Raw genomic sequence first — 12989 nt, forward strand, 5'->3', positions numbered from 1 at the left:
TATATGAAACACTAACAAAGAAAAAATAAGTCCAGGATTAAGCAAGCACTAATAAAAATACATTTTATTTTAAAGAGATACATAAATCTTTCACCCCAAATAATTTTATTTTAATTAAAAATAGAAACTATCTCAAGAAATAGCACTGATGATAACAAATATACTTTGGTATTTTGGTCAACTAAAATAAGGAGGAAGGACAGGAAGACTGGGAAAAAATCAACAGGCCATAGAGGGGGAAGGAATACATAAGAAGAAAAATTATGAAGGCGCCCGGCTAGTTGAGTAGGTAGAACATAGGACTCTTGATCTTGGGGTCGTGAGTTCAAGCCCCACGTTGGGCATAGAGTTTATTTAAAATAAATAAATAAAAGGTTTTAAAAAGAAAGAAGAAGAAAAATTATGTCAGTTGATGGCCAGAGTAAGATTTTCCTTTTGGAATCTAAGGACATGAAATAGAGAAGAGGATCCACTCCAAAAGCAGGCAGTTCTCATCTCTTCACTAAGATTTCCTAAGATTTTCCACATTTTGCTTTAGACCTGCCAGGAGAGAATTAAGACAGCAATAAGCTTGCAGACAAGAGTACAGAAAGGGTAGTGAAGTAAGAAGCAGCAAACACTATCTTAGCTGGGGAATTTCCATTTCAAAATCTAACCACCCACTGTATTTTCCACAACCGTAATAATTTCTCAGGAAAACTGGAAGCCAAGATATCATGTTTACTCTCTTCCTACCTTTTTAGTCATACTCGGGATTCCCTGAGAATGACCCACCATTCTAATGGAGGTTAGAAAGGGACCCACCCTTTGTGATAAAAGCCAAACCCTACTTTTCCCTGTAACACCTGGGAAAAGAAATGTGAGGTGTAATAATCCCTGACATTCATACAGTTCAAAGTTACATTATCTCGTTTAAGTCTCACAGCAACTCTCTGAGGTAGGTTGGGAAAACATTTTCATCTTCATTTTGCAGATGAGAAAATGGATACAGAGATGGTGTGACTTACTCAACTGAATACTAGATTCGGAGCTGCTGTTCATTACTCAACTCAGTTTAATAAATTTGACAGATATTCATCAGCACCACAGATACTGCAGAAAGGCGTAGAAAGTCTAACATCTGTGCCTATCCATCAAGCAGCACTTATTGGTAGAACAGGAAGTATTAACTGTGTCCCTACTGGAGTACTGTGAGGAATTAAAACAGATACAAGATGTGTTCTTTTCAAGGAATCTGCAGCTTCGCTGGAAAAGACAAAACTAACACAACAAATAAAAACAAACAATAAAAGACAATATATAATTAAGTGCTAAATCGCATACCCTGGGCTAAGTGCTGTAGGAGTTTAGAGAAGACAGAAAATCCACAAGCCGGAGCCCAGCCAGGAAGGTTTAATGAAGAAGGTACCCAGATGGATGTTACAAATGGGAGAGACTGAGGGAGGAAAAAGGACAGGACAGAGAGGGGGGCTCACAGGAGGAGCCCCCAGAGACTTGGTGCCAAGGAAGTGGTGAGTGTGGGACAGCGGGCTGGAGTGGGAGGGAAGGGGTCAGCCTTTCTGGGGCTCTGGGATGCCAGAGGAAAGCTGCTCAATGGAGGACAAGAAGCAGAAGGGACCCACCAACAGTAACGATTACACCCAGGACACCCAGGAAAATATGGCATTTTTAAAATGTTTTAATATCTAAGGAATGCCAAGTACTGTTCTTTATTTCTACAACAGTTTTTTGAATAAAAGAATAGTTATCAAACTTCAGAGTAAACACAGATAAGAATATAATAACTAGAAACACTCATATCCCTTAAGGCTGACAGTAAACAAGAATGTTTTAGAAGAGAATTTCTTTTTACTTTTTGCAGTTCTAAACTTACACACTCGTTTGGGCTCCATCATGGCTAGAGAGGCCAGAATGATAACACAGTTGACCTTTAAACAAGGCAGGGGTTAGGGGCACTGACACCCATGCACTTGAAAATATACGTATAATTTTTGACTCTCCAGAAACTTAACTAATAGCCTACTGTTGACCAGAAGCCTTATCGATAGCAAACACAGTTGATTAGCATATGTTTTATATATGTATTATATACTATGTTCTTACAATAAACTAAGATAGAAAAAAGTGTTACTAAGAAAATCATAAGAGAAAATGCAATTTACAATACTGCACTATATTTATGGAAAAGAATTCATATGAAAGTGGACCGGCATAGTTCAAACCTGTGTTGTTCAAGGGTCAATTGTATATTCAGGAATAGCCAAGACAGAGTCTTTAAGTTTTGCTTTTTCCTTTTATTTTTTTTTTAAGATTTTATTTATTTATTTGACAGAGAGAAAGACTTGGGGCGCCTGGGTGGCACAGCGGTTAAGCGTCTGCCTTCGGCTCAGGGCGTGATCCTGGTGTTCTGGGATCGAGCCCCACATCAGGCTCTTCCACTATGAGCCTGCTTCTTCCTCTCCCACTCCCCCTGCTTGTGTTCCCTCTCTCGCTGGCTGTCTCTATCTCTGTCGAATAAATAAATAAAATCTTAAAAAAAAAAAAAAAGACAGCCAGCGAGAGAGGGAACTCAAGCAGGAGAAGTGGGAGAGGAAGAAGCAGGCTCCGAGAGGGGGGTGGGGGGGGAGCCTGATGTGGGGCTCGATCCCAGGACTCTGGGATCACGCCCTGAGCCAAAGGCAGACTCTTAACGACTGAGCCACCCAGGCGCCCCTGCTTCTTCCTTTTAAATCCAGCATCAGTGCCCTGCATAAAGATGACAACTGAACAAACTCAGAACAAGGTCCTGTTTACCTGTAGGGAAGAGTTTCCTAAAGCAGGGGTTGGAAAACTAGGACCAGTTGTCTGGTTTTTTTTTTTAATCTTATTTTTGGAGAGAGAGAGAGAGTGGGGAGAGGGGCAGGGGGAGAGAGAAAGAGAGTCCCAAACAGGCTCCATGCTCAGCATGGAACCCGATGCGGGGTTTGATCCCACAGCCCTGAGCCCTGAGCTGAAATCAAGAGTCAGCTTGAAATCAAGATGCTTAACCAGCTGAGCCACCCAGGCGCCTCAGTCATCTGGTTTTGTATGACTCATGAGCTAAGAAAGGGTTGTACTTTTTTTTTAAGTAAACTCCACACCACACGTGGGGCTTGAATTCACGACCCCACGATTAAGAGTCATGCGTTCTACTGATAGGACCAGCCAGGTGACCCAGGTTGTACTTTTTTCTTTTTTTTTTTTTAAGTAGGTTTCTCGCTGAGCGTGGAGCCCAACTCAGGGCTTGAACTCACTGACCCTGAGATCAAGACCTGACCTGAGATCAAGAGTCAGACACTTGGGGCGCCTGGGTGGCTCATTCAGTTCAGCGGCTCACTCTTGATTTCAGCTCAGGTCATGATCTCAGGGTCCTGGGATCAAGCCCTAGCTCAGGCTCTGCACTCGGCAGGGAGTCTACTTGAGATTCTCTCTGCCCCTCCTCCCCTAAAATAAATAAACAAATCTTTAAAGAAAAAGAGTCGGAGGCTTAATTGACTGAGCCACTCAAGCGCCCTCTCGGTGGTACATTTTTTAATGGTTGAAAAATAGTGCTTTCTGTACACTGAATAATATTTCAGGACATGTAAAAATTATATGAAGTTCACATTTCAGTATTCATAAGTAGAGTTTTACTGGAACACAGCCAGGCCCCTTCATTTATGTGTTGTCTGTGGTGGTTTTCACGTTAGAATGGCAAAGTTGAGTCATTGTTTAAGGTCTCTGGACATTTACAGGAAAAATTTACTGATTCCTGTTTTATAGTATGGAAACCTAATCTTTTCTTTTCTTTCCTTTTCTTTTCTTTTTTGAGACCTAATATTTTCTTATACCTACAGCCAATTTATAGGTTACCTAGGCAGGGGAGGTACACAGAATTCTATTCAGCTTCTCTGAGCTTCAGAATTTTCGTGAGTGATATTGAGATTCTCGAGATTGTATTTCAAAGATTGTGAACTTTAAAAATTACTTAATGAGGGACTGACCAATGTAAACACTAAATAATCACTTGTTTGACTGATTTTTTTCTGGAAGTGAAGAAAGATCTTTGACAGTGTGAGAGGGAATCCTATTCCCCTGGCCGCATTTTTTCTTGAGAAATTTCCTCTCTACTCCCCAGGAGGGAGTATGATGAAGTAACATTGGCACTTCTCCCAGCTCCTCTCATTTTCTCTTCTCTATGGAAGAAGTGATGGAAGGGAGAAGAAACTGATCATTCCTGATTTTTAACAATGTCTGTCTCTTTCTGTCTCGCTCTCTCTGTTTCTCTTTCTCTCTTTCTTGACTCCTCTCTCTCTTTTAACCTCTCTCCCCGCCACCAACACCCTTGAATTCTGTTGCCCTCAGAGAGGACTCCACTCTACCCAATTTCACATAGAAAGCATGCCGAGTTTGAGGTCACTCTCCATACCCACTTGTGGGATTTGATGGGCGTAAGACAGCAGTGTCCTTGCAGCTTGCCAGGTAAAGGTCTGCTTTGTAGGCTTTCTCTGAGGTGGAGAAGGAAAGAGGTAGAGAAAGTAAGAAAAAGCCTGATTGTGGCCACAAACCAATCTGAATTTCCAATTCAATTCCAGCAACAGGAAAGCTGATGTGGTCCACATGGACCCACCCAATTCATTCTACACTCATAGTGAGAGAGCAGTTGGAGTACTTGGCCCCCTGTAAGCTCTGCAAACCACTAACCACAATGAAATCTTACAAGTTATTGTCTCCCATAAACCAGTTTTGAACATCGATGAAATTATATACTATATTCACCCTGGTGTGTGTGTGTGCATGTGAGAGAGAGAGAGAGAGAGAGGGAGAATGTGCCCTCTTCCTTCCTGTAGCAACTCCATCCTCTGAAGCAAAAGCTTGACAAATTGAGAAGGTGGCTATTCCCAAGGAACAGAGAGTTTGTTCTCAGTAGCCCTGCTGGCCTCTTAAGTAAGGTATCAGATAGCTCGCCTCTATCCATGGTAGCCCTGGGAATGGCTGAACAGAAACATTAAAAAGCTTTCTATGCACTGGGCAAGCCCAATAGTTATGTCAGACAAACCGTAGCCAACAGCTGTCACCACTTGTTAACAATAGCAAGCTGTCTAACCTTGAGAAAGCAGCTTCCTGCTTGGTCTCCCTGAACAGGATTTTGAATAATAATTATCCTAGCCATATATTTTCATGGTGCTTTAAAAATTCACCCATAATACTCAAGCATACTGTCAGAGCTTTCTTCTATGTTTTGAAGGAATAAGCAAAAATTCTTACTTGAGTTCTTCAGCCCTTTGGTCACCACAGATTTGAGCAAGGATTATTAATGATGAGATGGATAGAATTCGGAAAATAAAATTTTCAGAAGCTGTTCAGATTTCTGAAAGATAGAGGGTTCACTAAATGAATCATGGTAGGCTAACTACTGAAACAAACAACTTGAAAAATCTCAGCGGGTTAACATAACAACAATTTATTTCTTGCTCCGGTCACAGTCCAACAAGGGTCTGTGCAGAAGAGTGGTTCTCTTTGTGTTCACTCAAGGACACTAGCTAGTAGGTCCTCCATCCCGTGGGACCTCACAGTCTTCCACTACATGCTCTGCATCTGGCAGTTATAAAAAGAAAGAGAGAGCTCAACAGAGCTGGAAAGAGAGAGCATTTAAGATTGCTTACACAGGGGTTTTATGGCCCAGGGCCAGAGGGGGCATATATCACTTCTCCCTGCTTTCCATTGGTTAGAACTGAGTCATGTGGCTGCAGCAAACTGCAAGGGAGTCTGGGAAATGTAGTCGACATATAGAGCCAGGAAGAAGAAATGGGTTTGGGGAACATCTACCCAAATTCTGACATAACTACCACATAAAAATTTCAAACCTATTGTAGACACTGTTGGTTCACTGCCAAGATTCCTGTCACTGGGCAATGCACCCACCAGGAAGTATTGTCTGCTAATGGTTCACAGCTGCTCCCTTCTTTGGAGACTTCCCCTCAACCAACCTGGAGCGGCCTCAGGGAGGTTACACCTCTACACCCCACCCCCCACGGACAAACCCATAGCCAATGGCTGACTGAAATAAAGTATAAAAGGCCAGCCCTTCGCCTTAAGGTGAGACCACCTCCGTGGTACAAATCATGCTTCATAGTGCCTGTGGGATCAGACTGAAGCAAGTCCTCAGCTGAGACTGCTTCCTTGCTTACCTCCTTCTCCTGTTCCACCCTGCTTCCTTCATTCCCCTTTCCCTGAGAGCATTCCCTCAACGAGGCACTTACACAAGAATCCCAATCTCAGTTTCTGCACCCGGAGATTCCAACCTGAGCCAGGATTTTACATCAGAGAATGATATGACTCACATCTCATGGAAAAAGCATGAGCAGCACAAGTCAATCTGTAAATATTTAAGTGCTCTCAGTAGAGTATGTATAGTCTTATACTCCATAAACAAAGACCACTTTTCCTGCACTGCAAACAGAATCCTTTTATGGTGAATACGGATTATGGCCTCATTCTTCATTTTTCTTTCCTGCCCTTTCTACTTTGACTAAACTGATGTGACTACTGGATTTTCTAGTACCTGAGTCTCGGCCTTGCAAGGCCAGAAACGTGTTTATCACGTTTTGTTGGAGGTGTTGCAACCCGTAGGAGACAGCAGATACATAAATCACAATTCCCATTAACTGATTTAGGTCCACAGCGATATCTGTTCTGTGAAACATTAACTTCCCTTCTCTCTGGAGATAAATTTTAAATAAGAAAACTGTTTCTCAAATACAGAACCATAGAAACAAACAAAGGAACTAAATAAAGACAATGAGCCTGAAACAACCTTTTTCACTGTCAAAGATGTTTCCAAGTAGCATTTCAAGGACAAGGAGCACTTCTTAACCATCTGGTGCTCAATAAATAATTGATTTATTTTTTATTTATTTTAGAGGAGAAACAGCATGAGTGGAAGGGGGCAGAGGAAGAGGGAGAAACAGAGAGAATCTCAAGCAGACTCCACACTGAGCGCTGAGCTCCATCCCTGGACACTGAGATCATGACCTGAGCCAAAACCAAGAGTTGGACGCTTAACTGACTGAACCACCTAGGCACCCCAATAATTGATTTAAATCAAGGGAGAAATCAGAACCACCCAGAAAGTACTAGAAATACAATGGAAAAGTATCCTTCTAAGATTTCCTCTCGTGAGAAGCTTATGTTTCCTTTGCCACTCCTAATGGCAAATCTCCTCCTAGTTTAAACCTACTTTCATAACATGATTTTATTTTCAACTTCATGTCTTATTTACATTTTAACTCATGTCTTTAATTCTCTTCTCTAGGAGTTTCAGTCAGTCACTAAAAACTTACATTTTAGTTTAGCTATTTCCTCATGACTTCTGAGTAAGTACCATAATCTCAGTAATAGTTTCCAAAAGAACAATGTAGATTTGGTAATGTCTTGGAAATGTTCCTCTCTACATCTACTCTGATTTACAGATTATATCAGACTGTGGTGGAAAAGATCAGTTTTATATGTAAGCAGCTGTCTGGGCAGTCTGATTTCAAGGTGCTTAAGAGATGGAATTGTAAGGGCGCCTGGGTGGCTCAGTCGGTTGAGCATCTGACTCTCGATTTCAGCTCAGGTCATGATCTCAGGGTCATGAGATCAAGCCCCGTGTCCGACTCCATGCTCATCGGGGAGTCTGCTTGGGATTCTCTCTCTCCCTCTGCCCCTCCCCTGCCCTCTCTCTGTCAAATAAATAAATAAATCTCTTTTAAAAAGATATGGAATTGTATTAGTCATCTATTGCTGCATAACAGTAGCTTGACCAACAGCATTTATTATCTCACGGTTTCTGCAAATCAGGAATGCAGGAGTGACCTAGCTGAGTGGTTCTGGCTCACAGTCTCTCAGGACATTGCAGCCAAGCTGTTGGCCAGGGCTGCAGTTATCTGAAGGCTGAACTGGAGCTGGAGGATGCATTTCCAAGATGGCAGGTTCACACGTTTGTTGACAGGAGGCCTCAGTTCCACGTATGTGGGCATCTCCACAAGGCTGCCTGAGTAGTTCAGGACATGGCGGCTGGCTTCTTCCAGAGCTAGGGATCTAAGACAGAGTATTTCTGCAAGCACAGTGTCTTTTATGACCTGATCTTAGAAGCGATGCACCACTTCTTCCGTTCTATTTATTAGAAGCAAGTCACTAAATCCAACTCACTCAAAAAGAGGGAAATTGACCTCCAGCTCTTGAAAGGAATGTCAAAGAACTTGTGGACACATTTTAAACCACTACACAACTCTTCTCAGAACTGGTTTTTAACTACTCTCTTGTTCTTCACACACTTCCTCTCAAATTTTCAAAGTGTGTTTTAATATGGTTTTAAGTTCAAATTGATACCAACCTATTTATAATCTTACAATGAGAACAGACAGTAATTTTTTTAATTCATAGGCATTATTTTAGTTTATTAACTTTTTTGCAGTAATTTCAGATTCACAGAAAATTGTAAAAATAGTAAAAAGAATTCCTGTATATATCTCACTCAAATCCCCCAGATGTTTCCACATTTGCTTTATCATTTCTCTCTCCATATGTATATTTTCTTAAAATTTGAGAATTCTTTGCAGATATAATTTCCCTTTACCCTTGAATAATTCAGTGTACACTTCCTAAAAAACAAGGATATTCTCTTTATAACCACTGTACAATTATCAAAATCAGAAAAGTAGCTATCATCTAATCCACAAACTTTATTCAATTGTCACCAAGTGTCCCATTAATGTCCTTTAGCATAAAAGGGGAAAAAAATTTTTTTTCTCATCCAGGATCCGGTCCAGGATCACAAGTTGCATTTAACTGTCATGTCTCTTTGGTCTCCTTTCTTCTGGAACAATTCCTCAGTCTTTGTCTTTCATGACCTTGACATTCTTGAAGACTTCCACTTATTATCTCAGTTTGGGATCAGATAGTATTCAATTTCCTTACAGACCTGCATCTTCATTCCTATGTAAGCTTTGTAAATCGCTCTAAGAAGGAAATTAAAATAAGCACTGCTAAATATTTTTAGTCTATCAATGGCTTGTGAGCCAACTGATAATTTTGAGAATTAATACATAAAGGGAGAGAATCAAATATTGATCTTGCCTTCCCTACCAAGTGTACCACTAGGAACCAGTGGATGAGGTAGAATTACAGAAGAAATGACAAAATTAAAATATCAGTTTTTTGCAACCCCTAATTATTAAATTCAAACACTGATCATCAACTGCTAACATCACAAGAAGAGTGTGATGTTATGTGCTTCTAGCCAGACATACGCAACATAACCTATGACATACAACTTGCCAAAAAAGCAAAACTGAATTTCATCAAGTCTCTCTAATTCAGCACCCTCCAATAGAAATAAAATGCAAGCCACTATGTATCTCAAATCTTCCAGTTGCCACATTAAAAGCAACTAAAAAGTGGCTAACTGATTTTAAATTTAAGAAAAGAATATAGTTAAAGAAAAATACAGCTTAATGTAAACATTGACAATCAAAATAAGTCATGCAATGGAAATATGTCCAAGATATGTCCTGTGAATGAGGCAGACGGCAGAACAATATATATTATTTGATTCCCATTTCTGAAAGAAGAAAACTCTGTGTATGTCAATAGTAACTCTGGCGAGCAATTAATCCTGGGGAGTAAAAGGAATGAAGAATTTAAAAAAAACCCATTATGTAGACACATCATTAAATTTGATTATTTTCTATTATTACTCAATTTAAAAGTCTTCTCCCCAAATTGTTTATGATTTAAATAATGGTGCATTAAACATCTTTTTCCATATTAGGAAAATAATAATAAAAGCAACTAAAAAGGGATAAGTGAAATTAAGTTTGCTAACCATATTTATTTAACCCAATATGGTCAAAATATTATGTCAACATGAAATCAATATAAAAATTATTAAAGAGATAGTTCACATTTCTTTTTTGCACTAAATCTTTGAAATCTGGTATATAATTTATACTTACTGCACATCCCATTTGGACTAGTGTTAAAGAAAATATTAACTCAGACACTTGTTAAAGATGGTAAGGCAAATCTTCGTCAAGAGGGGCTACTATAATGGGGTTTTGCAGTAGAGGGAGAAATTGGGCTCAACTCCAAATGCAAGAAAGACAAAGAGAGATTTACAGCCAAGGAGCAGAGCAGGGATCAGTGGATGGAAAATTACAAAGAGGAAATATTAAGGCTAGGGGGATTCTTGTAAGATGGACTCAACAGGATTCTTGTTGAAGGTGGGCCATGGTGATAAGATTTTGAGGGTAGGGGATGAGGAACTTGATCAGATATCAGAGCGGGAGGTTTTTTTTTTTAATAAATAAATAATAAAATTTTAGCACCTGGGTGGCTCAGTGGGTTAAGCGTCTGCCTTCGGCTCAGGTCCTGGGATCGAGCCCCACATCAGGCTTCCTGCTCAGCGGAGAGTCTGCTTCTCCTTCCCCCTCTACCCCTCCCTCTACCCCTCCCCCTACCCGTGCTCTCTCTCGCTGTCTCTCTCAAATAAATAAATAAAACCTTAAAAAAAAAAAAAACAAGAGTGGGAGATTTTCATGAAACTCACCCAATAAGATTCTTGCTAAAACAGGACTAAGCAGGCCAAGGACAAAGCCCAAAGCTGGAACCCAGTCAGAAAGAGGACTCAGAGGAGTCTGACTCAAGTTTGGTGAAGCAGAAAGTCCTTGTCACTAGTCACATCTCAAGTGCTCGATAACCGCACATGGCCAGTAGCTACCATATTGGACAGTGCTGCTCTAGACAGAGCTACTAATGGGGAGGAAACTCAGAAGACAGAGGAACACGTTAGACACCACCACCGAGAAGCAAGCTGCCAAAGCCAGACAGTGGGATTCTCTACAAGGCAGTTCAGTGTCTTCAGCAAACAAATTGCAAGGGTCGGGAGGAGATAGAGGAGGAATCTCTACGTGAAAAGAGATTTAAGACACATATATGGATCCTGATTCAAACAAGCTAAAACAAATGTGTAGCACTTATGACACATATGGAAATTTGACCATAGGCTGGATATTTTGTGATAGTAATTATTGTTTAATATTTTCAGATGTGGTAATTGTCTTGTGTTATGCTTAAAGAAAAAGAGTCCTTACCTTTTAAAGATACACACTGAACTATTTATGGATGAAAAATAAAACTATGAGGGGGTAAAGTATGTGGGATTATGGAAGAAACAATGATTTAGAGTTGGTGATTGTTGAAAGTGGGTGATAGGTACATGGGGGTCATATTATTATTATCTTTATGCCTCTTTATGTCTAAAATTTCCCATAATAAAAAATTTAAAAACAAAGTCTTTCAGCCATAAAGGAAATCTGAATATAAACTGAGTATTTGATGATGTTAAAAGATATTGTTTGGGACGCCTGCATGGCTCAGTCATTAAGGGTCTGCCTTGGGCTTGGGTCATGATCCCAGCGTCCTGGGGTCGAGCCCCGCCTTGGGCTCCCTGCCCCGCGGGAAGCCTGCTTCTCCCTCTCCCACTCCCCAGCTTGTGTTCCCTCTCTTGCTGTGTCTCTCTCTGTCAAATAAATAAAATCTTTTTTAAAAAAATATATTGTTTATTTTGTAAGTGTGATAACATAATGGCATAGTGGTTATGAGGGAAAAAAACAACACTATCATTTATGGATGCATTCTGTATTATCTCTGGTGAAACGACGTAATATCTTGAATTTGCACTAAAATCCTCAGGCACAAAAGAAAAAAGTAGGGAGGGGTTAGTTTAAAACAAGAATTGGAATATGTTGACAGGTGTTTAAGCTGAGCCATGGGTAGGGGGGAGGAGGGATGATATCAATCTCTCTAATATTTTATGTTTGAAATTTTCCAAAATAAAATATTTTAAAAGTATGTCAACCTGGGGCACCTGGCTGGTTCTGTCAGTAGAACATCTGACTGTTGGTCTCGGGGTCATGAGTTTGAGCCCCCACGTTGGGTGTAGAGATTACTAAAAAAAATTTTAAATAAAAAAATTGAAAGATATAAAAATGAAACATTCAAAAAAATAAAATAAAATAAAAGTATGTCAACCCTTTTAGCACCTTTCAGCAGTCCCATCCTTCATCCCATTATGTAAGCTCTCACCTGGACTCCTGTATCTAAGTATTTGGTGTGTTTTTTGTATCTAAGTGGTTTTGAATGTTAACATTAAACAGAAATGTTAAACAAAATAACAATATTAGGTCATGCTTTTCTCTTTGAAAATAGTGAAATTTCTGGCAACTCCTCAGATTTTCTTGTTGTTTTAGAATGTGACTGCATGAGGAAGTTCAACATGTCTGGCCCACCGCGCCTGCCTTCCTTCTGCACTGGAACATAGAAGGATATGTTCATTTTGAAGAGGATGTTTATTTCACATGTGGTATATTATCTCTACAAGATCCCACCCTTAACTCAAGTGGGAGCTATTAACAGGAGCACCCACTAATAAGCTGGATTTTTTTTTTTTTTTAGCTTTGGAACCTCTTGGGGCAATACATATTTGCAAAGGGTTTCCATATTACTACACATGCCAACTCAGTAACTATGAAAACAACAACAGTGGATTTAAAAAAAGAGCTTATCACCTCTGTAATTATTTCCATGTTGGAACCAGAGTACTGTACTTGAATTGATAGGAAAAGGCCTTAATGCACAACGAGGCTTTAATCCATGGCCTTGTGCAACAGAAAAATTGGAAACATTTTTGAGTTCATGAAATTTATTCTCAATTTTGACCTAAGCCAGCTGTTACATCTATTTTTTTATTTTTTTTTAAGATTTTATTTATTTATTTGACAGAGAGACAGCCAGCGAGAGAGGGAACACAAACAGGGGGAGTGGGAGAGGAAGAAGCAGGCTCCAAGCAGAGGAGCCCGATGCGGGGCTGGATCCCAGAACTCCAGGACCACGCCTTGAGCCGAAGGCAGACGCTTAACGATTGAGCCACCCAGGCGCCCCCAGCTGTT

At 40.2% G+C, this 12989-nt stretch overlaps 1 protein-coding gene across 3 annotated transcripts in view; it reads right to left on the reverse strand.

Annotated features, from left to right (window-relative positions):
- The window catches only part of REPS2 (RALBP1 associated Eps domain containing 2), a 397176-nt gene that overhangs the window by 363521 nt on the left and 20666 nt on the right, over window positions 1-12989 (reverse strand). The gene's annotated exons all lie outside the window — the stretch shown is intronic.

This window comes from Ursus americanus, chromosome X (genome assembly GCF_024610735.1).
Source record: "Ursus americanus isolate L20-20 chromosome X, mUrsAme1.1.p, whole genome shotgun sequence".
NCBI lineage: Eukaryota > Metazoa > Chordata > Mammalia > Carnivora > Ursidae > Ursus > Ursus americanus.